Source organism: Camelus bactrianus, chromosome 11 (assembly GCF_048773025.1).
Source record: "Camelus bactrianus isolate YW-2024 breed Bactrian camel chromosome 11, ASM4877302v1, whole genome shotgun sequence".
Classification (NCBI taxonomy): domain Eukaryota; kingdom Metazoa; phylum Chordata; class Mammalia; order Artiodactyla; family Camelidae; genus Camelus; species Camelus bactrianus.
The window spans coordinates 41512154-41535955 of NC_133549.1; the positions used below are offsets into that span (position 1 = coordinate 41512154).

The 23802-nt window shown below is 50.2% G+C and overlaps 1 long non-coding RNA gene across 1 annotated transcript in view; it reads right to left on the reverse strand.

The window, feature by feature from the left end:
* LOC123613123 (uncharacterized) overlaps positions 1-9775 on the reverse strand; it is a 51104-nt gene extending 41329 nt beyond the window's left edge. The window contains exon 1 of the long non-coding RNA XR_012510170.1: positions 3-9775. This is a non-coding gene — a long non-coding RNA (uncharacterized LOC123613123). The remainder of the gene's footprint in view (positions 1-2) is intronic.
* Positions 9776-23802: the final 14027 nt, after the last annotated feature.

Genomic DNA, 23802 nt, shown 5'->3' on the forward strand with positions numbered 1-23802 from the left:
ACCAGTGCAGAGGAACAGGCCTCTGGACTCCCAGCATGAGGGTAGAGCTGAAAGAGAGAGAAGGAAGACACCATCTGTAAACCCAAGACAGAACTTACACTCAAAAAAAAAAAAAAAAAAAAAAAAAAGGAGTGTGCATGTCCCATACTGTTCACAAGCACCATTGAGGATTCATGTTGACATCCCTGGAAAGGGACAGATCTCTTCTCTGCCCCCACCACTCTGGGAAGAGGGGCCCACCATGGCTCTGTCCCACTCACACAGAGGGCCCTGGGTCAGCCTGTGGTGGCCTTTGTGGTACATGGGGACCGTGGAGGAGGTGAGGGTCTGGGGGAGCTGGTCCACACCTGGTCATGTAACCCCCTGAGATGTCTCTTCATGGCACTAACCGGCATCCAGAGTTTGGAGAACTGTTTCCTGGCCTGAGTGGTCCCTCCCCCTCACACTGGCCCACCTTTCCACACTACAGGATCACTTCTGTTCAGAGTGTCACGATCTTTGTCCTGCTCCAGACAAGGGCAGGGCCAAATAAACATTGGCCAGAGTCTGAATAGTAGAGAGGCGCCCTGTTCCTGAGAGGAGCTTCCTGGATCACTGAGTTTGCTTTAAGAAGAGTCAGTGACGGTGTGTCAACTTCAGGGAATGTAACTTGTGTGCTCACAAGTCAGTGTTAGTGTGTGTTTGGCCTTGAGCATAGCGTGTGTTGGGGTGTGTATACCACAAGGAATCAATGTCCCCTGGGCCCCGGTGTGTCTGGGTGACATTTTAAATTTTCGCGTATTATAGTGCACACCTGAGTGTTTGTGTCTATGTAGCCTTTATGAGGGAGTGACTGGGTCTATGTTTAACTGTCACTGGCTATGTTCATACTGTTTTAACAGTATGCACCTGACTGTGTTATCTCTGATATAAGCGCATGAGTGTATCATCATCACGTTAGTGTTGTCACAATATGTGTCTGGGATCGGGTCAGCAGGTTTTTATTGTCACATGGTGGGTGATGAAATTTCTTCTGCCAAGACCTCAAAACCACTAAGAACAAGAAAGACCATCTTATTGCCTAGTGTCACAATGGGTGACCTTACCACAGGGGCTGCTGACTGAGAAGCTGACCTCTCAGAGGACCACGCTGTACCAGGAATCTTGGTCCTAAAAGTGGTCAGCACTTTTGGGTCACTCCCATTTCACAGAAGGAGACATTGAGGACATGTGACCAGCAAGGTCATGCTGAGTGTGGGCAGGGGAGAGGGAGTAAACATCTGGAGCCAGAGAGAGGAACAGGGAGAAGGTGGGGGGACCGGACTTGACCACCCCTTCTCACCCATGATGGAGAGCACCTGGGCTGTGGCTGCTCTGCTGGCTCCCTCTCCGCCAGTCCCAAGTCCCAGCCCACCCCCATCCTCCTCCCACCCCAGGCCCGGTCCTAGCCTCCCTCTCCCCGCCCCTCCCCACTTTCTCCCTTGCTCTCTCTCTCTCCAACGGGCACATGTCAGAGAACATTATGTGCACCGCAGATTTGCATAATTCAAGAAGCATCAAATTAAATTTGCATAATTCCTTTGATTACACTTGTTATTAAATGTAAGTGACATTGATTTACAAAATGGCCCAATATAAGGTTAATAGCAAATGTCACCTTCCAACAGGGTAAGGGTGGGTGAGTGTGTGTGTGAGTGTGTGTGTGGCAGGGGCAGGGGGATTGCGGGAGGATGGACCTGAGTCCTAGCATTTCTTTTCTGCCAGGCTTAGACCCTCTCTGCCGGCTCCTTCCTGTCCCTCCCCTCAGCTGCCCTAGGTCCCCAATCTTCCCTCCCCGGGTTCTGAGTCCCAACATTAGGGAAACAACTGACCACATAGTCCACCCAGGGCTAGATCCAGTGAAGTCAGGTTGAGGGGCAGATGCTGTAAGTTAAAGGAGACAGTGTCCAAAGTTGTGAGCTTAATGGTTAGGGTGCTTAGGGATCAGATGCTATGAAGTGTGGAGAGCTTTGGAATGTGCCCCCAGAAACATTGATGTCATGAAGTCACTAAATGGATGGGAGTGGCTTCTGGTCTGAGTGGGATGGGGGAGACTCAGCAGAGGTAGCAGAACATGAATGGACCATTCCCAAAGCTCAAGCCACAGGGCAGTGAAGACCCACACCCCACTAGGCAATGAGGAATCCAGGTTCAAGACCAAGAGGACCTAGGAACTCAGCAGGGAGGGGCCTAGTGAGCAAAGTCTGGAGATGGGGTCAGGGATCCATGACGTGGTGCCTGAGTCACTATGACCTGCTTTTGAGGTCAGAGAGAAGGGGAGGGATGGTAGCTTCATTCAGCCCCTCCTCAGCAAGAGACGACCAACCAGCTCCTTCCTAGAACATCAGGAAGTTGGTTTAGGAACTGGAACAAGATGGGAAGAGAGCCTCCCTCAACAACTGTGCAGAGCAAGGACACAGAAGTACACAGAGCAGGATTCAGACACCCCGCATCCGTACACACAGCTGTATGTGCACACCCACACATACAGACAGAGATGCTCCCCCAGGGATACATATGTGGGGACACAGGGTCGTGGGCACATGCAGCCACATATGAATGTGGAGGGACAGGAGGCCTGAGTGTGGTTCTGGATGGTGTTACACATTCAGATATATGGATGGCTGGCCACCAAAGCACAGGAAAACAGAAACACACAAAGACAATATACAGACATATGCACATTCAAACCCGTGACAATGAGCACTGGGACAGGCATGCTCTTCCACCACAAGAAGGGCCTCCCCTCATCAGGGTATCTTCCCACAGTCTCCCAGAACCTGGAGAAGCTGGAAAGGAGAGGGCTCGGGGGATGTGTGGGAGGAGGGGCCATTCTGCCTGCAGGCCACCACCTTTGTGGGAGCAACTGGAGAGTGGCAGGAGAAGGCCCTCCCAAGGTCCGTGCAGAGCTTCTCTGGAGCTGCCCTCTCCCAGACCCCCTTGGTGAAGGGTCCCTTCCCTCATCCTTAATCTGCCACAGAATTTGTGTGTGTGTTAGGGGTGGGGGCAGCGCCTCGCCATTCATCCTCTCCCTGGGTGACAATATTGACAAGGCGGTAACTAATCATTAAACCCACTGGCCCCTTTAAACAAGGAAGGAGAATTATGGGCAGAACCATAGACCCCCACCATGGGCCCTCTGAAGGGGAGGTGGGCTCAGGCCTGAGCTCTGAACACACCTGAGAGCCAAACTCAACCATCACTGCCTCAGGCAGAAACAAACTGGGCGCTCAAACCTGGGGGCAGGGTGTGGAATTACATCTGTGCTCAAACTCACAAGATCACACAATTGAACACAGGTGCATCCTTCACACAGGCGCGCATGCACACACACGTACACACACACAAGGAACTACAAATGCATGTGCCCGTGGACACCCACAGAAGCATGCAGAATAGCACGAACATGCAGAACACAGATGCAGTTCCCCTCTACCCCCGACTCATAATTTCTTGATGAATAATAATCGTAACGGTCGGGGTGAGAATTCCAGGGGCACATGGATCTAGGTTCAAATTCTACCTCTACCATCTCCTAGCAGAGTGGCCTTTGGAAACTTACTAAATCATTCGGAGCTCCTACTTCTTCATCTGTTAAGTGGGGATAATAATACTGTCTACCTGTGGAGCTGTAGCAAGTATTAAATGAGATAGTAAACATAAAGAGCCTGGCATACTGCAGGGGCTCAGCTGAGCTTACCTGGCGGTGGTGATGTTGTTATTGTTACTTCCAATCCTAAGCACTGACCGAGCACCTCCAATGTGCCAGACACTGATTTGGGCCTTGGGGACAGAGTGATAAACAAGGCTGACCGCAGTGGGGACTCTGTGTGGACTAAAGGTCTGGGGACAAGGTCCCAGTCCCCTTCTCCCACCAAGGGGCAGGCACAGCAGAAACCTCCACTGACAAGGAGCCTCTGGGAGCTGAGGGCCCTCGTCTGCCTGGGGCATCACTGCCCACAACCCTCCACCCTCAGTCCATCTGACACTAAGAATTACTCTCCCTTTTCTGGAGCTGTCTCTCTTCTACCCCCATGTCTACTCATTTCCCCACTTGCAAACCCTGAGTCCTGACCCTCATGAACCCCCACCTCATTTTTTGTTTTTGTTTTGTTTTTGCTGTCTCTCATAGACTCACCAGGTCCACACAGACGTGAAGAGGGCATGAGTATGTTCACATGCCCACACAGGTACGTACATATAGTCCTTCTCTCCTTAAATTCTTTGCCTCGAGTGGGCTCCTGTCGCCTCCTCTTGCCCTAACAGGGGGGGACACTGCCGCTGGTCTCCTAATTAGCAAATCCACAGGCCTCTCAGTATTTCTTCTCTTCGACCTCTGCAGCATTTGGCAGCAGCTCCACCCCTCCTCCTTGAAACGGTCTCCTTTCTTGATTTCCATGACATTGCACCTTCCTCCTTCCCCTCCTCCATCCCTGAAGTCCATTGTCTGGCCTCCTACCAGCAACTCTGCCATCCCTCATCCCCTAAATGTAATGCAACTGTGCCCCGTGATTCTGTGCCCTCAAACCTCTTCTCTCCCCTCTCTGTATTTTCTTCAGCTCTGTCAGTTCCAGCTTGACCTGTAATCGCTCCAGAAATGAACACCCAACTGAGATTTCTAACCGCAAATTCTTTCTACCAAATGACAGGTTTGAGTTTCCACAGGGTCTTTCCTTCTTTTTTGACTGGTATGTCAAATTTACCACGTGCAAAACTGAACGCATTCATTTCCTTGGCAAACATTTCTCAGGGACTTATGATGTCCAGATGCTGTGCCAGGCACTGAGAGAGGGTACCTAGTGAAGCACACAGTCCTTGCCCTCCAAGAGCTTAGTCTCCTACACTCTTCTCCTCCTGCTCCCCCTCCTCATTCCTTCATCCTTCCACTTACAAAGCCTCTGACTCATCTGGACACTCCCTTCTCCCCACTTCCTCTTCCCTCCTCCTCCTAACAACTGTCAGGTTCTATAAAATCTTCATCCTCATTGCCACTGGTCCAGATCAGATCCTCTCATTTCTTGCATCCTGAGCAGTCTCCTTGCCACCCATCTCTCTAGGATGCAGTTTGTCTTACTCACCTCTACTAAATTAACCTATCAAGGCACAGCTCTGATCATGTCTGTTATGGGCTGAATTGTGCCCCCCTCCAAAAAATTTGTCCAAATAAGTCCTAACCCCTGGCACCTGTGAATGTGACCTTATTTAGAAGTAGGGTCTTTGCAGATGTAATTAAGATAAGGTCACATCAGAGTAGAGCAGGCCCTTAATCCAATAGGACTGATATCCTTATCAGAAGAGGAAACTGTAAAGTGAAGACGCAGACAAAGAGGGAAGATGGCCATGCGAAGATGGAGGCAGAGATCTGAGTGATGCTGCCACAAGCCAGGAAACGCTGGGGGTACCAGAACTGGAAGAGGCAAGGAAGGACCCTCCCCTAGAGGCTTTGGAGAACATACGGTCCAGCTGACACCTTGATTTTGGTCCTGAAGCCTCCAGATCTATGAAAGAATAAATTTCTCTTGTTTTAAGCCACTTGGTTACAACAGCCCAGGAAAACTAGTACAATGTCACAGCACTGCTTAGAAATCTTCCATGGCTCCTAATGTGTGTTAAAATTTAACTCACCTTTATGATAATGGTTATCACTTCAAAGCATTATTTTCATATATTATTTCATTCAGTTTTCACTACAATCCTAAGAAGTAGCAATTTTTGTGCTACCCTATTTTACAAATGAGGAGCCTGAGATACAGAGAGCCTAAATAAGTTGCCAGGATCATATACCTTGGGCTGAGGTCCCAACGTTGGTACGTTAACCTGCAGGCAATTTTATCTCTGGTCAAGACTGACCACAAATCTATCATTCTAGCTTCATTCGCACTCCCTTTCCTGTTTATATCCTAAGCTTTGGCCAAACTGATCTACTTGCTGTTCTCCAAATACATCTCACACTTTGGTCTGTCTCTTTGCTCACACAGGTCCCCTTGGCTGGAATTACCTCCTTGAACCCAAATATCTCCACCTACTGAAATATCACTCACCCTTCAAGGACCAGGTGAAAGGATCCACCTCCCTTGCCGACCATCTAATGAGAAGTGACTCCTTTCTCACTCCCTGTCTGCTTACCTCTGAGGGCCCCACACAGCTTGGGATAGGGCCTGGCACACAACTGGCCCACCAAAGAGACATTTCACATCTCTCACAGAAATCAGTGTTACACACGTCAAAGGCGTGGGTTTTAGAGTCAAACGGACCCGGCTTGGGATCCAGGTTTTAAGCTAACTAGTCTACATCCTGAGTTTCAGTTTGCTCACCTATAAAGTGAGGATGATAAAAACTCTTACCTCACAGACTTTATGAAGATCAGAACTGACATATGGTAGTAGACATCTGGTATCGCTGGCCAGGCCCCACTGGGAGTGGTGGTCTCTTCTTTTAGAAACCAACACGAGGTCTCAGAGAGAGTCTCCCGACTCTATCCCACCTCTGGCCAGAGTCACCTGGTCCTAGACTGAACACCTGACCCAGATTGGTCCCCTCTTTGGGATCCTTCACACTGGAACTGAGAGGAGAGTTGGTCCTTCCCTTGTGGTGGGAGCTGCAGGTGAAACTCCAGAGACAGAGCATCCTGTGTCTGTCCAGGTCCTGTTCTGAATGTTCCTGAAGCTCTATACCAACTCTGCCCTTCCTGCTCTTGGATTATTTGAACCTTGCTTTGATTACCTAGATGTCCACATCTCTTCCAGTAGATTCCCCTCTTTGCCTAAACTGGGTACTTATCACTTGCAAACAAGTGAGTCCTGATTGTCACAACATATGAGGGTCTGACACATAGTAGAGGCCCAATAACCACTAGTTCCCTCCCCCAGGAAGAGACTGGTATAATTCTGAGTCCCAGAGAGAGTGTCCCTTGGGGCTGTCCCAGAGGGGAGCAGAATCTCCACTTAATTTTCAGGTGTTTGTGTCTTCCAAGGGGATAGCGTGGCTGGGGCTGAATGCTCAGAACGTCCCAGGCCTCAAGTCACTGTGAAATTCTAAAAAGTTCATTCATACTTTCTAATTACTAGCAAAAATAATTCATGAGCAAAACCAAATAAGCTGAACTAAATTTTAAAGACAAGGAGAAACTTCTAACACTAAAAATGGGGCTTAGCATTAACAGATAAAGAGAGAAGAGTCTTTTTAATTCTTGAAAGATGGTAAGGTGAGTAGAAACAGATGATTTACAACCTGGGACTATGGGCAGAGAAGAACTGTGTGTGAGTCTTACCCCAGCCACCCTCTGCAGGGCTCAGCTCCAGGGAAAGCCCGGCTTGACAAGTCTGTGACTGGCAGAAGATCCACCTTGGACTTACAATAGAAAGTGACCTTTGCTTGAAGGCAAGTATTAAACAGAATTGCCTCTGGAAAAGGAAGTTGGTGGGGAGGTGGGTGCGGGGTGGCTATGGGGAAATTTTCATATTTCACTCTGCATACTTCTGTATTGTTTTCTCCTTTACTTGTGGCATGTGTTATGGTGAAGTTGAAAAAGATTTAGAAAACGCAGAAAGTGACTTGACTGTATGTCTGTACACGTGAAGGCTGTGGGTGTGCTTCCGATTCCCTGGCCCCCGTGGAGTCCTCCGTGGGACACTTGCTGGACTGAGAGCTCCCCTCCTTCTGCTCCTTTTCCGCTCTGAGACCTCGGGCTCCGACACTGAGCTGAACCACCGCAGAGGCCCCGGGACCGAGGGGGGCGGGGCAGCTCCGTCTGCTTCCCATATGGGGACATTGTCTGTCCCTGCCTGAGGGCCACCCCCCTCCTGCCTCGCATTGTCCCCTTGCTGTCTCCTGCTGGCCCAAGCCCTGGCCTGCCTCTTCCCTTTTCATTAGCCTCCTAGTGGCAGCCCCAGGCAGGACACAGGGGGCTGGGGAGGGGGCTGGGATCCGGCCTGTGCTTCTCCAGACTTGGAGCCCCTGGCCTGCTCACCCTGGACTCTGCCCAGCCCAGTGTCTCAGCCTCACGTGCATACCCGGGGTGGACGTGGAGGGAGCGCCATGCTGGGCAGGGCCGCCGGCTGCACAGGGGCTCTGCTGGCCCTGGTTCAGGCCCCAGAGGCGAAGTTGGCGGGGGGGAGGGGTGGGGGAGAGGAGAAGGCCACAGCTGCCCAACCCCCGCTTCCCCTCACAAAATGCTCTCCCCTCCACTTTGTGAATCTGAGCCTGATGGGAATGAGGCTGGGGTCCCCACAGTCAGTTGGGGCTGGGGCTGGGGCTGCCACTCTGGGGGCAGATCTAGGGATTAGGGTGGTAAGAGGGTATCCCCGGCTCTGGCAATGTTCTGACCCTGAAGGAGGGGCCTGCCGGGGCTAATCTGTAGAAGACAAATCCCCACAAAGCCTCTCTCCAGATATTGAAGGACAGCTCACTTAGCAGGATATGGTGTCCAGGAGAAACCAAAAGACATACACCAAATGGCTTCAGCCTCACCTCCCAGCACACTCTCAACCTGAAACCCTCACTTCAGCAGGCCAGGCTCCGTGCCTGCCCTCTCTTCAGATAGCATTCATCCTGACCTCTTCATAGTTCTCTCTTCTACCTATTGTTCAAGGCCCAGCCTCTCCCCTTCCAGAAGCTTCCCCCAGCTCACCCTGTTCTGAACTTCCACAGCACTTAGCGCTGAGACCATGCCCACAGTTTCTGATTCAGCAGTTGAAAGGGGCCTGAGAATCTGCATTTCTAACAATTTCCTGGCAGCTGCTGCTGCTGCTGCAGGTCCAGAACCACACTTGGAGAACTACTGCTTTGACCAGTCCCTAGAGGTGGGGAGCCTTAAGGGGAAATGGGGTTGAGGGATGAAGGAGGGCTGGGGAGTCTGATACAAAGGCAGAGAAAGCCTCCTTAGTTCACACCCCCACACACACACTCGGAGCGTATGTTGCTCAGTGAAAAGAACATGGAATTTGCAGGAGGGAGAGACTTGACTTATCTACCACGCACTCGCTCACTTGCTGCCAGGCTTTGTACAAATCATTGACCTCCTTCAACCTAAGTTCCCTCATCTGTAAATGGGATGATAGCAATCCTGCTTTAGAGTTTATTGAGAAGATCTAATAAGATTATACATGTGAAAATGCTTTGCAAACTCTAGGAGCTAGACAAGATTGTGGATTTATTTCCGTTTATCAAACACACAGTGTTTTATGAATATTAACTAATTTAACCTTCACAATAATCCTAGAAAGGAGGAACTATCATTATTATTCCCATCTTATAGATGAGGAAACCAAGGTTAAGTAACTTGCTCCAAATCACACAGCTAATAAATGGCCAAGCTTGGATTTGAACTCTCTGGCTCCTAGCCACCATTCTATGCCACCTCTACATGTTGGCCTACACTTCTGTCAGCATGTGCATGTCTGCACATGTGTGTGCATTATCCAAATTTAGAAGAGGTTTTGAGTTGTATAAGTGCTTACAAGTGTGTGCATAGTGTATAGAATGTGATGGTATCAGTAGAAGTAATTAGTTACTGAACACTTACTCTATACCAAGCAGTAAGTACGCTGTGGCTATCATTGAATCCTCATAGTCCCACAAGATAGATCTATTATTATTCTCATTTTCCTTTTGAAAAATGCTGAGTGAGGTTCACTACCTTATCCAAGATCACACATCTAGAGATGTGTGGAGCAAATAGGTTTAAATGGATGCCTAAAGCTTTTACTCTTAACTCCTATGCTGTGTCTGAATGATAACCGTGGGGGTATGTATGTTGGGGTGTGTTCAAATCTATCTATCTATCTATCTATCTATCTATCTATCTATCTATCTATCTATCTATCTGTCTGTCTATCTGTCTATCTATCTACCCATTCATCCATCCCTCCATCCCTCCCTCCATCCATCCATCCATCCAGTAAGTCCTGCCTATCTATCATTGGCAGCTGAGTCATTGCCCTGGGTCAAGTTTTGTGGAAACTAAGCCATGGGGGACTTGAAGAGAGGTAAGAGAGGAAGCCATGGTCTCCTTCAGTGGGCTCAAAAAAGATCCAAGTTCCTGTCATGTGTTCCATTTAGACCAGAGTGCCTGTAAAGGACAAAGCATGTCCAGATTTGCAATCTCTTCCTCATTCCCACCAACCCAGACCAGTAAGAAGGGACCAGATGTACATAGAGGGGCCTCATCACACTCTTCAGAAGACAACTCAGGAGCTGACCACACATCCATCAGTGTCAGTGCTTGTTCAGAGGACTCTTATCTGTACCTTGGAATCCAAAATAGTTCATATCTTCAAGAGTGATTTCCTTCATGTTTCTCCTTAGCACTTTTTAGCTTTTGGGACAAGGTGCTAAATCTGATTTTAAACAGAAAGAAAGCTGATGGGCAGAAGTGAGTTAATGCTTCAAGGAAAGTGGGACTGGTGGGCAAAAGAATAAAAAGATAGGGGAGACAAGAAGAGAACTGACCAGTATGACTAATAAGTTACTTCTGGGGCTGGGGGCCAAATCACCTGGATGTGATGGGGCAAGTATTATTTTCTATCTTGAAGAAAAATGTGTGATGTTTATACTGTCTCAGAACAAATAGGCCTGTGACTGATGGATAGTTTACCATTCATGTTGCTGGTTTCATGTACTTTTGACAGCTCAATCAGGATTCTAACAGTTATAAAAAATGATTTTCCTCTTGGAAGTTGCAGGAGGGGAGCAGGTATCCTCACCCTCGCCCTGTGCCCACTCTGCACTGTACTTCTGGGTGAGGAAAACCTAATGTTCAGAGCAGCAGAGCTGGGGAGTGGGAAGAGGCCCCTGGGTGCCCCCAGAGTCTTCCTGTGTTGGACACAGGTGTCTCACTTCTCAAGGGACACCTTGGGACTCTGGCTGAACTGAGGCCCAGAGGGCCATTCAGGAATGTCCATGAGCCCTCACTGTCCCTAGGACTGGGGTGGGGAGACGACACAAGAAAGAGGAGATAAGCCCATGAGAAACCCAGGAGAGTCAGACCCAGATGAAGCCCAGCCTGGAGGCTTTGGGTTGCATGTGGCTCCTCCACCTGAATCCAACCTATGACCAAGTCACTGTCTCAGCTGACTCGCTTCCCAGCAAGAAGGGGACCATGAGGATGGGGAGAAGGGCTGTGGTCTCCTGGTCTCCAAGTGGTGGCAGCAAAAACGATAGCAGCCAAAGCAGGAAGGTGGGAGGCAGGAGGTAGGACTTTGCCATCTGCATGTGCCCAGGGGCATTTTGGGTTTGGGTTCATCCCCTTTAAACCTATTTCAAAATAGAGATGTCTAGTTGGCACCAAAGATCAGTCAGAGGCTGATGAGGTGGTGAAGCTGGAAACACAGAAGTCTCAGCCAAGTTTGTAGGTTTTGCCCACAGCAGGGTGAGTGACAGGTCTGAGAGCCCCCTAGAGCTAGCACTGCCCATGCACCTGGCACAGACCTGCCACCAGAGACATCTTCGAACCCCAAGCCTATGACGTTGATAAGATTAGTGGGACCTTCAAAGAGACTTTCAAGGTGTAAGTCTCAAGGTGTAAGTGGCTCTGGCCCAAGGGGACCTGGTCCTCCTGAAGATCAGGGCTGTTTTCGCGTTTATTTAGCATTGCCCACAACTGAGCAGGCTCTGGAGTCAGACCACCTGGGTTTAGTCCCTTCCCTTCCACTTACCAGCTGTGTGACCTTGGACAAGCCACTTGCCCTCTCTGTGCCCACTTCCTTCATTTGTAAAATGAGTACGTATTAGCACACTCTCAGAGGCTTGCTGAGAGGAGTCCATGAAACAAGCTTCTGTATGTTTTTAGCACAGTGCTTGGCACGTTGCAAACAGTCACTAATTGATCCTTATTTCTCCACCTCCCTCTTTTTCTAATTACTCTTCTATTAATATCGACTATGTGCTAGGCATAATTTAACATAAATTTAGTTTAAAATGTATATTGAGCCCTATAGTAGGTGTTGAAGATAAAGTAGTAGATGCCTATTACAATATCATGCAGCATTTATTAAGCACCTACTCTATGCTGAAGCTCTACAAGTCACTCAACACCCATGATCTCATCCATGAAACTCCTTGCCTTCATGATGCCAAGAATTTAAAAGGTTTTTTTGTATAATATCTAATGTAGTCCTCACAGGAAAGCCATGAAGCATCTGTGGCTCCAATTCTACAGAGGAGGAAACTGAGACTGAGCAAGGTCAAGTAGATCGCAGATAATGGGACTTAGATTCAAATCCAGCTCTGGAGCCCAAAGCCCATGCTATTCGCACCATGCCACACCACAACCCCTACAGTGCCAAATATTGACAAAGTAATTGTCACATCTATAGCAATGTGGGTCTCACATCCAAGGTGTGTGCTCCTGTGTGTCTGGACACCTGAGCCTGGATGTATCTTTCTGATTGGATGCCTTATATTAATAAGTATAGAAGATTTGTAACTATATTTCTGCATCTTATGCCTGAAGGGAGACTGTTTCTGTGACTTTGCAGGATTGTGTGGCCAAGTGCAACTGTGGTCTGGAGAAGGGTCAGTGTAACTGTGTGTGTAGCGGGGTGTGGTGTGTCTGAGCAGATGCTGGTCCGTGTGGCTGTGGTTGGCTCAGATTGCTGGTGGGTTGCATTGGGATGAAGGGCTCTTCTGACCCTCCCCTTAAAGGAAGGGAGAGGGGTGCTGGGAGCCCGGGAGGGGTGGCCTGCTAGAGTGACCCTTCTAGGTGGGGAAATCTGCTGTGCCTGGACCTGGGCCTGGCTGGCTGGCCCCAGTGCCTGGTGCTGGGCTTCAGGCCGAGAGATGGAGAAGCTCATTTCCTCTTAAACACCGCAGATGAAGGGCCCGCCGTGGGCACGGGCGGGAGGGCGCCGTGTCGCTCACGTTACAAATCAATTCATTACCGGCACTCGCAGTCGCCTCCAATCTTCAAGGATCGGGGGTTTGATGAAGAGGATTCATTTCAAGAAATAAACCTTTTAAATTAACCAAGAGATGAGGGAAATTTCTTTATTTAAAAAATGCTCAGGCCCGGCTGGCTTTGTTTTCTCTCTCTTCTTAGCATTGTTATTAATAATCCCACCCTCTCCCTCCAGGGGATGGTTCACCTCGACCCGGGAAGCAGAGGGAGCCACTCAGACTTGGGGGCAAACCTCCCGGCCCCAGGCACCTCTGGTGAGGCCTGTCTGCTCCACCAGGACTCCAAGGCCCAACAGCAGGGCCCCACGCAGGCTCCTATTCCCTCAAAGGGACTCTCAAGCTGGTGGCCATGAATCTGCTGTGTGACCTTGGGCAAGTCACTTGACTTCTCTTTCCTCAACAGCAAAATGAACACAAGATCACCAGTTTCTACAACTGGACCTTAAAGATAGGAGTTTTGCCCTTGCACATTATCAATGAAAAACCAGGCCCAGGCAGGGGAAATGACTTATCTAAGTTCACACAGAGTCTTCATAGCAGAGATAGTTTTGACATCCACCTGATTTCTCATCTAGTTTCTCCCCGGAAACTAGCCTTTGGATTTCTGATTTATAAATTACAAAGCACCTTGAGATGCAGGATCTCACTGGACGTGTACTAATAACTTGTCAGCTGTATAGTCTTATCCCTATTCTATAATGAGGGAATTGAGGCGCCCTGGGAATGCGCAGCCAGAATTTTGACAGGAAACAGATGACATATGCTATTGGGTCATCTGGGAAGAGTTTAATAAGACAACAGTTTACAAAGGGATGGGCAGGGATTAGGAAAAGCACAAGTGATGGTGCAGTACTGGGGCTGGTAATGGTGGGAAGCCACTCAGATTGAAAAAGGGACAAAGATAGAGATGGAGAAATGTGACCAGAACCAAGACAGAGCTGAGTGAAGAGGTGCAGCCTCTGGGAGGCAGAAGCAGCCACACTGCAGCAACCTGGACGTGAGGGAGCCAAGGAAGGAAATACCCCGACTCCCCTCCCCTCTCCTTTTACACAAACCCAAGGGGCCAGTTGATGCAGACGGTGTAGGCCAGGCTCCTGGGCACAGAGCAGGGTGGAGGGTGGAAAAGGGTCTAGAGCGCAGACACCCGGGGGATAGCGACTTCGCCAGTAAATGGCAGAGATATGTGACCTCAGGACACCTAGCGTCTCCTAAAGCAATTGTCTTTTCTGCCACCCTGCTCTGTCCCAGTGACACCTGACCTTGCCTCTTGGAGTTGTGCACAACTCAAACGCAACGCTGGGCCTGGAGGTGTAAGAAGTGTGAGAAACGGCTGTCCCTCCTGCTGGCCACTCCAGGAGGGACCAAATGTCATCGAGTGATGACAGATGACGGTATCTTGCTACCCAGGGAGCAGGTATTCATCAGAGCAGGGCTCTTCCGGGAACCCAAGGCCTTCACCCAGCTGAGTAGCCACACACACAGAAAAGTGGGGCCCTTAGAGGACACCACCCACAACTTCCTCTGGGATTCACTTCCCACTTGATGTGGGATGGGTTGGGGATCCCAGGGAAACCCAGATTTGAACCCCCCTTGCTTTGCCATCCCCCAAAAGGAACACTAGGCTTCCAGGTTAAGGTCATAAGGAACACTGAGAGACAATGGTGCCCAGAAGGGTGCAGAGCTCAGAGCTCTGGCAGATCCAGGGCCTGGGGCACACAGGGAATCTGGATTCTACAACCAGGGAGAAGGAGGGGATTGAAGTGGTTAAAGGGGGGCACAACCAGGCTGTTTATTCCCTATTTTCCAGGTCCCATCCTAAATGGTATTTACAGAGTCATTTCTAGGGTGTGTGTGTGTGGAGGGTCTGTCTTCCTCCTTAAAAAGGGGCTGCCAAGGCCAGGACTGTGTTTTCATCATCAGACCAGGGGTCTCAGGGAGTGGCGTTTAGCTCCTCTTCTGTGTGACTTCCTCAACTCAGCCTAGGGCTCCAATCTCAGGTGGGAGCTTCAGCAAAGTAGACCTCCCCATTAAAGAAATATGAACCCCAAGACTCCCTCTCCCTTCCCAGATGCCCTCCCAGCCTGCCCCGCTGCCAACTGAGGGAAGGAAGACAGGGAGGAGAAAAAGGCCTTCCCAGTCTAGGCGTAGACCTGCCCAGGTGTGTGGGGGGGACCAGCTCACCATCTCATTAACGTGGAATTGTTTTTAGGTTAATAATCTTGCGTTAATTTCCCCTTAAAATATTGTCTTTGACCGTTAAATGCTCACACTGTTATAAAAAGAACGTAATAAATGATCTTGAAGCAAATTCTCCTGCCAAATGTCATAATTTATTTGCATAATTAGCTCTTAATTTTAATTCAATATGCAAATCCACGCTTCCTTTCCATTGCAGCCGCCTGTTTCCCAGCCGGGCGGCCATGAATTTACTGTGACGCTCTCTCCACGGCTGTCAGAGGCGGGGGTGGGGAGGCAGGCGCCTTCTGGGGCTGGTGCCTGGAGGAGGGGTTCAGACACACAGACTCAGATGGACAGGCCCATAGGCCCCTGCTATATGGATTCAAGCTCCCAGAGATGGACCTGTGTGGACACCAGAACACCAGAACACCAACATACAGACCGACATGTGCAGAGACCTACCAACACGTATCCCCAGTAGAGACTCAGAGGTGAAGATGCATGAACCCAGATCTATAAGCTGGCACATGAAGAAGCCCATGGGCCCCCACTGAGGCACACTACACAGGCAGAAACATAGGAACGCTGACTCCCATGACATTCCACGGCCTCCTGGACCCAGACATATGCACTGACACTCAGAGACATGGGCATCCCCAGATGTACCTACTGATGCAGACGAGCACAGAGAGACCTAGCCCACGAGCAGAGATGCCTGGGCACAGGCAGCACTCACGAGGGAGAGATCCACGGCCTAGACACGGACGTGCAGAGCCACGCCTGCCGAGACCCACAGAGCTGGGAGACCACACCTTACACGTGCACACATGTAACGAGATACGCCATCATAGACAGAGAAGCCAAGATGCTATGTGGACACCCCCACGCACGTAGGACTTGGCCTTCAAGTCCCCACAGCAAGATTTCTGAGGCACTGTAGGGCTTGTGGGAGGAGCGCTGAGCTTAGAGTCAAGGGACCAGTTTTGATACCAGCGCCACCTCTCACTTGCTAGAAGATCTTAAGCAAGATACATCATCTTTTTTTTTTTAAATAAAAGCTTTATAGAGCTATAATTCACATACCATACAATTCTATTTAAAGTGTACAAGTCATAGTTTTTAGTATATTCACAGGGTTGTAAAACTATCACCATAAGATGTTTTAGAACATTTGAATTATCCCCCACAAACCGTATACCCATTAATTGTTAGTCACTTCCTCTTTTCCCCCATCCCCCTCCCTCCCCACCCCAGCCCCTAAACCACCCCTAAGCTATTTTCTTTCTCTGTATATTTGCTCATTCTGGATATCTCATGGAAAGAGAACCATAGAAGGCATGGCTTTTTGTGATTGGCTTCTGGCAGTTAATGTTTTCAATATTCATTCATGTCGTAGCACGAATCAGGGCTTCATCCCTTTTCATCAACAAATAATATTCCATTGTATGCAAATAGTACCACATTTATTTATGCATTTGTCAGTTGATGAATATTTGGGTTGTTTCTACTTTTTGGCTATTAATAATAATACTATGAACATTCTTGTACAAGTCTTTGTGTGGACCTGTGTTTTCATCTGTCTTGAGGGTATTCCTAGGAGTGGAACTGCATCACCTTAGAGTTTGGTTTTCACATCTATGAAATGAGAGTGCTCATTCTAATAGAATCTTGCAGGCTTATGTAGCTGTATTTGCTTGTGATTAATACGGCATCCCCCAGCTGAGATTCTGGTTCTTCTCACAAAGCCAGACACACACAGCCACTCAGATACACACACTCACACACTCACACACACACACACACACACACACACATGCACACAATCACCCACACAGTCACTCAGACACATACCATAGCCACAAAGGCACAGGTGCACCCAAGGTGACCCAGACTCCTACAGATACCTGTCCCTGAGTTCGGGCCCAGGGAATAAGATAGAAATGCAGCTGGAGAGACTGTGATAGCCACAGGGAAGATCTTTCATGGTGAAAGATGGTGGGGGAGTAAAGTCTGAAATTTGGGAGGAAGGAGGTCAGTCAACAAGATGGAGAAAACAGGCAGGGTGGGTGAGGTGTTAGAGATGGGGGGTTGGGTCAGCATCTGGTCTGAACACCAGGACACTTGGGTCCCATTTCCCCAGCTGTTTCTGCCTTACCCCACAGACCAGGTTACCCTTTGTCTCCCGGCTCCCTCACCCTGGAGGAAACATGACCCCTCCCACCCTTCAGCCACTATCCCCAACCAACAAGCTAAGGAGACAAAAGGGATCCTTTTCCAGGATAATTAAGCCTCAAAGACAGCAGCTCCTCCCAGGAAACTGATCAGGTTTGCCCTGAGAAAGCCCTTTAGCGTGGGAGGGGAGGGGAGAGGAGACAGGGAGAGACAGAGAGATGGCGGGAGACAAGAAAGTGAACTCTGAGACCACCGGGCTGACACTGATTCCTGTGGCCGTATATCGCCTGTCACAAAGTTTGGTCTTTGATTCTCCCTCTTAGGAGAGAGGTCTATGAAGCTGGGGTCTGATTAGCTCCAGACCCTAATACACTGTCTCCCCATGATGACAGAAGTCCTGCATGTGTAGGAGTGGAGTGAGCACGTGTGTATGCATGTGTGTATGCATGTGTGTGTGCGCCCACCACTATTATGGATGCATGTTGATGTTGTTGCTGCATACCAGTGTGTAAGTGTGTGGTACGTGTCTGTCCCCAACCCTCTCGGGCCCCAAACCCCCACCCACGCCCCCTGCAGAAGACTCACTGTGCGGCCTCAGCGGAGTTTCTAACCTGGAGTGATCGCTTTCCTGATTTGCCACTTTAGTACTCTTGTTAATGAATTTTTAATCTTCTTAATGACATTAAACACGGAAAGTAATTAAGGAAAACAAGTTTGAAACTGCTGACTTCAACCCTTTATTCACAACTATTTAATGTAGAATTAATTTGATTTTGTCCATTATTCAAATGAACGCGCTACCTTCTCCTCGGCCCCAGGCCTGTCCTCCTACCCGCTCCTCGCATGCCCAGAGAACCCCTGTCGCGATCACCCAGTTATCACTGACCCAAGCGGGTGATGGTTTCTGCGTGACTCTGTGCCGGGAGTCTGGGTGTGAGGACCAAGCCAAACTCCGGAGGGTGAGGAGAGAAGAGTGGCCTCTCTAGGTCTGGAGAAGTGAAGACACTCAGGAGAGAGCAAGGAAGACAGAGGAGGGCTCGAAGAGCTGCTGCTGGACCGGGGCGGACTCCCTTCCATCTCAGATTTCCAACCCCTAGGTGATCGGTGACCTGTGCACTCAAATGCTTAGATGTTTGGGGACCTTCACAGTCACGGGTATTTGGTATTAGAACATTTAAATCTGTCGACTTCAAGAGAGTCATGTGTTTGGAAACTCAGATGCTATGATCCCATGAGTTCCAATTTCAGGCCATTTTTCAGAATTTCATTTCCAAAATTTTACAGCAAGAGGCTCCTCCCTCAAACCCTGGGCCTCAGGCCACTATTTGGATGACGCCAAAATGGGCAATCATAGCTGTTTGAAACTGGGTGTGAAACCCATTCCAGTCCTGGGAGCAGAAACCAAGCCTCAGGGCAGAGCCAGCCTGTCCCTGAGCTGGAATGAGCTTGGTCTTTACCTTCCAGAAGGGGTTTTTAGCCCTAGGTGAGAAGGAAGAGGAGGCCAAAGGAGCCCTGGGGGTGCCCAGGCCCCGGGTCTCAGAGACCTCAGAGTGAGGGGTAGCTGGGAGAACGGCTGCAGTGAGTCACCCCCAGCCTCTTGACTCCTGCCCCCATAGGCCTCCCCACTTGCGCCTTGGGTCCCAGATGTTGTTTTGTGTGTGTACTGTACCTGTGTGGCGGTGAGGACAGGAGGGGTGGGGTGGACACAACCCTAGAAGGCAACAGAGGGCAGTGGGGCAATCTCAGCACGTGGCCTCAGGCAGATGTGACCTAAATCCTGGCTCTGCCCTTTCATGTGACTTTGGGCGAGCCCTGACCTCTCCCTCCATTCTGAAGTGGGGACACCCATCCCCACCACAAGGGGTTGTTAGGAAGCATAAGTGGGAGTCACTGGTGCAGTCCCAGCACAGTGCCTGGCCTCGCCATCGATTCCTGGCCCGTTGTCCCCAGGGCCCACCAGCAGGGAGAGGGGAGACTCCAAGGATGTGCCAGAGAAGGAAAACTGAGGGGTCCTGGAGTCAGGGACCAAAAGAGGGTCTCAAGAGGCCGAGGATTTGCCCAGATGTGCTGCGAATGGGGAGGGAAGCTAGCACAGGAGCGCGCCCACCTTCTAATCCCTTGCACATGCCCAGAAATATTCCTGGAGCCATTCCCCTGAGGTCTATCCCCTGAGGGGTTTTCTCTCTTCCTCCCTCCCCCGACCCCTTCCTCTTATCCCTTCTCTCCAAACAAGCCTCCCCCAAGTGACTTCACTCATCTCAGCTCCTGGAAGAAAATCAGCCCTAACCCTTTGCGCACTCCCTTCCTCCGAACTCCCAGCCCTGCTCTGAGCCATGACTGGGCCCGAGCTGAGATGCTGCGGTCCCTCTCGCCCCTTCCTCCCATTCCAGGGACTTTATGGGCTGAGACGCTGCCGGTTTGCTCACTTCTGCCTCTCCTGTCCTCTTGCCATCATCCTCCATGTCTCTTTCCCTTCTTTCTTTCCTCCCCTGCTGCGGCCTGCCTTGCTCTTCTGTCTCCCCCCCCCCCCAGGCCTCTCTCTTTCTTGAGAGACCATGGATTCTAGAACATTACAGCTACCACTGTCCAGTGCACACTCTCAGGAAAGGAGAACTGGTGGGGAGAATGGAAGGACCCCACCCTGAGGATGCCCCGGATGGGGGGAGTCCTTGAGCTCAGCTGCTCAGCTCCAGGAAGCTCTGAGCTGGTGTGACCCAGGGCTCCTGTCTCCCAACTACCCCCCTCCTTGTTGACATCCTGGGAAGAGCTAGGAGGGCTCTGAGGAAGAGGATCTGGACAACTTAGGACACTCGCGCCACCCCCGCCGTGAACTCACCCACCCCAACTCGCTCACACTTAAAGCACCCCCTTAGAAAGACCACACTATCTCATACACACATATACTCACACTGGACAAACTTGCACCTCACTTACACACAGACACAAGTATGCATGTGCACAGATACACACAGGCGCAGACGCACACTCACTGATACACGCACCCCCACACACACACACAGATGCGTACGCGCACACACATACACACGCAGAGATCCCACAGGCGCCCAAAAGCACAGGGCAATGATTAATGTCCCCTCAGAAAAAGAAATTATATCGAATAAATTAAACTACTGTGGCAGCAAATTGAAAAATAAGGATGTAAATGAGGTTTGAATACTTAATATCGAAGACAAGGGGGGAACGAGAAGGGACGGCTGGGCCCCCTGAGAGGGGAGAGGAGGGTTCCTTCTTCCCCCCAGTTCAACTTGGCTCTTGTCCAGAGACCTCAATGCTGGGGGCTGGGGTAGTGTGGGGGCTCCAATCAGCACAGGGGACCCTCTCCCTAGCGGCGACTGTAGAGAAGGTCCCGGAGCCTGTAGAAAGACTCCGGGAGTGGGGATGGGGAGGAGGTGGCGTGACAGACTGGTAGCACCTCAAAACTCATCCTTGACAGGCCTCAGCCGATAAATGGACACTTGCTTTCAGATCCAACACATACTCTTTTGAAGGCCCATCCTGGCTTCCCTGAGCCCATTACTCTTCTCCCCCAGACCCCACCCACCCCCAAGATATCCAAACTCATCTGATCACAAATGCCTCACTCAGTCCTCCACAACTCAAGCCCAGCGCTGCACGCATTCTCAGAATTCACCTGCCTCCTCACCCCACGATGTATCCTACCCACCCCCCACACACCCTGACCACACCACAGACATTCCGCCCACATGCCCACCAAGACCTCAGTACTCACCCGGCACTGTCCTACTTGCACCACATGCCCCAAACACACATGTGCACACACACAGATTCTTTCTTTGGAGCGAGTTGTACATACCCCATTACACACACCCTACACAGAAATAATCGTGCGCGTGCGCGTACACACACACACACACACACACACACACACACACACACACACACAGCAGGGGTAGTCCCTCCCTGGGTCCCAGTCCCCTCAGAAATTATGGAGAGGAGAGGACATAGGGTTGGAAGAGGCATCACTTTCTCCCCAAGCTTTAAGCGAGTCCTCCCTACACACACACACACACACACACACACACACACCCCAGGAGACAGGTTCCATCCAGCCCCCATCTCTGTTTCTCTCTGCCCCCATCTCTGCTGCTGTCTCAGTTTCCCTCACTCTTCCTGTCAACTGCTTTTTCCTCGTCGCCTTTGTCTCGGACACCCCAGTATGTCCCTGCCCCCTCCTCCCCATCGGCGGCCGGCCCTGGGCTGCTACCCTCACCTCCGCCCTGAGGCACCCCCACCCTTCCTCCTCCTCCGCTTCTCTCGCTGTCGTCTCTGTTCATATATATTTAGTATTTATTTACAAGGCTGGGTTTTTTCCCTGGGCGGGAAGCCAGCCGTGCACAGAAATCCTTAAGATGCTATAAAGCTGGTGAGGTATAAAATGGAAAGTGGTTAGTGCGCTGTTTGGAGATATCTCACCGGCGGCCGGGGGCCCGCGCCGCCCAGCCGCCCGCTGTAAATCTCCCGGAGTTTAGCGCGCTTGTTTGTATCTGGCCGGGAGGGGAGGGATCCGAGCGGGGAGAGGCGGGGGCGGGCTGGATAGGCGCCCCCCAGCGCACGAACCTTTCTGGACTGGCTGTCACTCCCTTTTTAAACAGAGGAGGGTTGAAGGGAGGACTGGGAAGACCCCCTGCGGGGAAACAGGCTCCTCATCTGTGCCTCTTCTTAACTTCGCCTTGTCTCCAAGGGGGACCGAAAGAAAACCCAGAGCCCAGAAGTCCCCCATCAGTGCCTGTGGGAGGACAGGGACCTTATAATACTCCCCACTCATCTGTGAACCGCCTGCCCAAGAGTCAGCTTAATCTACCCCCACCTCCCAAAGGGCTGGTGGGATGGACAGGGATTCTGTGAGGTAACTAAGGGGCAGTGAAGAGTTCAAGGCAGGGAACCAAAGTTCTGTCACTGATAAAATAGGTGATCTCACACAAGTTATTTCAAGCCTTGAGCCCCAGTTTCCTCTTCCTCAGTGGGATCATAATATTTCCTACTCCCAGGGCCCAAAGGAAGATTGAATGAGTCAGTGCAGGTGAAGGATTTAGCACAGTGCCTGGTACTTGGTAGGTGCTCAGTAAATGCTAAGAGTGTGATTTGGCCCATCTGCCCAGCACTTTGTTCCCCCATGTGTTTAGTTAAGTTGCTCATTTTCTCATTTATTTTGTCAGCTACTTTTTTTTTGTCAGCTACTTTTTAAAAATATATTTTTATTGAAGTATAGTCAGTTTACAATGTTGTATCAATTTCTGGTGTTATTTCATCAGCTATTGATGACATCCATTCACCCATCCATTCAGCTTTAATCTGTGTGGTTCTGGGCCTCATAGTGGAGAATTCTGCACAAGGCAGCAGACCTCCCTGGGGAGCTCCAGTCTGGATGGGTAAGATGTAAACAGAAAGGGTAAAAGAGCCATTTCTGGATTTAGTAGCATTTCAGGGCTGCTTGGAGTAAAGGGCTTATCACCCATTACTATGCCCATCCCTGTTCCCTGCCACTGATGGAGTCCTTTGAGTTCCTGTGGTCTGAGAGTCACAGGAGGAGTGAAACAGCAAGTCGACAGTGAACCCCCAGAGGGCAGCCCTCACCTCCACGCATTCCCCCCAACCCAGCAGAGCCCAGAGCCAGCTCTCAGGAGCTGTCAGTAAGTGCCCTTTGATTGATGAGCTGGGAAGGCTGAACTCTGCCACACTCCCCTTTCGCTCTGGAGCGATGACACACCTGTCATACAGTCTGCACACGCATGTCCCAGCTCACCTGGACACATGTCAGGAGGGCTGGGAGTAATGACAGGGAACTCTTAGGTGGTCATTGTCCAGAACAGGAGGCTCAGAAGAGCCAAGTCTGTGTCACACAGCCTCGTCCTAGCTAGTTTTGCTGTATTGGTTCATTTGTTCATTCATTCATTCATTCATTCATTCATTCAACAAATGTTTACTGAGTCCCCTGGGCTAGAGGTGAGAAGGACACAAATGAATGTTACTTAGTCCTGACTCTCGAGAAGTTTATAGTCCAGGAGAGCTGCAAGGCAAATGTATTAGTAATAGCAGTGTCAGGAAAGATATGATTGGAGCCAGGAAAGCTGTAGAGAGGACTAGAAGGCTCATAGGGAAGGAAAAACACTCCTGGTCATCATAGGGAATAATAATAATAATAAATAATAATAACAATAATAAAAGCTAACAGGCACCTTGTTGAGCATTTGACAGGAAATATTCAAAATAGCTTTACTTGAATTTGATCAGACTATTGATGGGTGGAGATGAGTTGGGGTGCTGGACGGTGATGCCATTCCCGAAGGAGCGCGTCACAGACAAAGGAAGAGCATGAACCAGTGCACAGAGATGGGAAATTGCCAGGTGGGGAGTGTGCAGGGGAACCGCTCAGGGTCCAGTCCAACTGGCAAATGTGAGCGTGAAGGAAAGTAATTGGAAGGATTGGAGAGGGAGTAGGTAGGGGCCAGACCACAAAGGGCTGTGAACATCAGAGTAAGGAGTTTGTACTTTATTTAG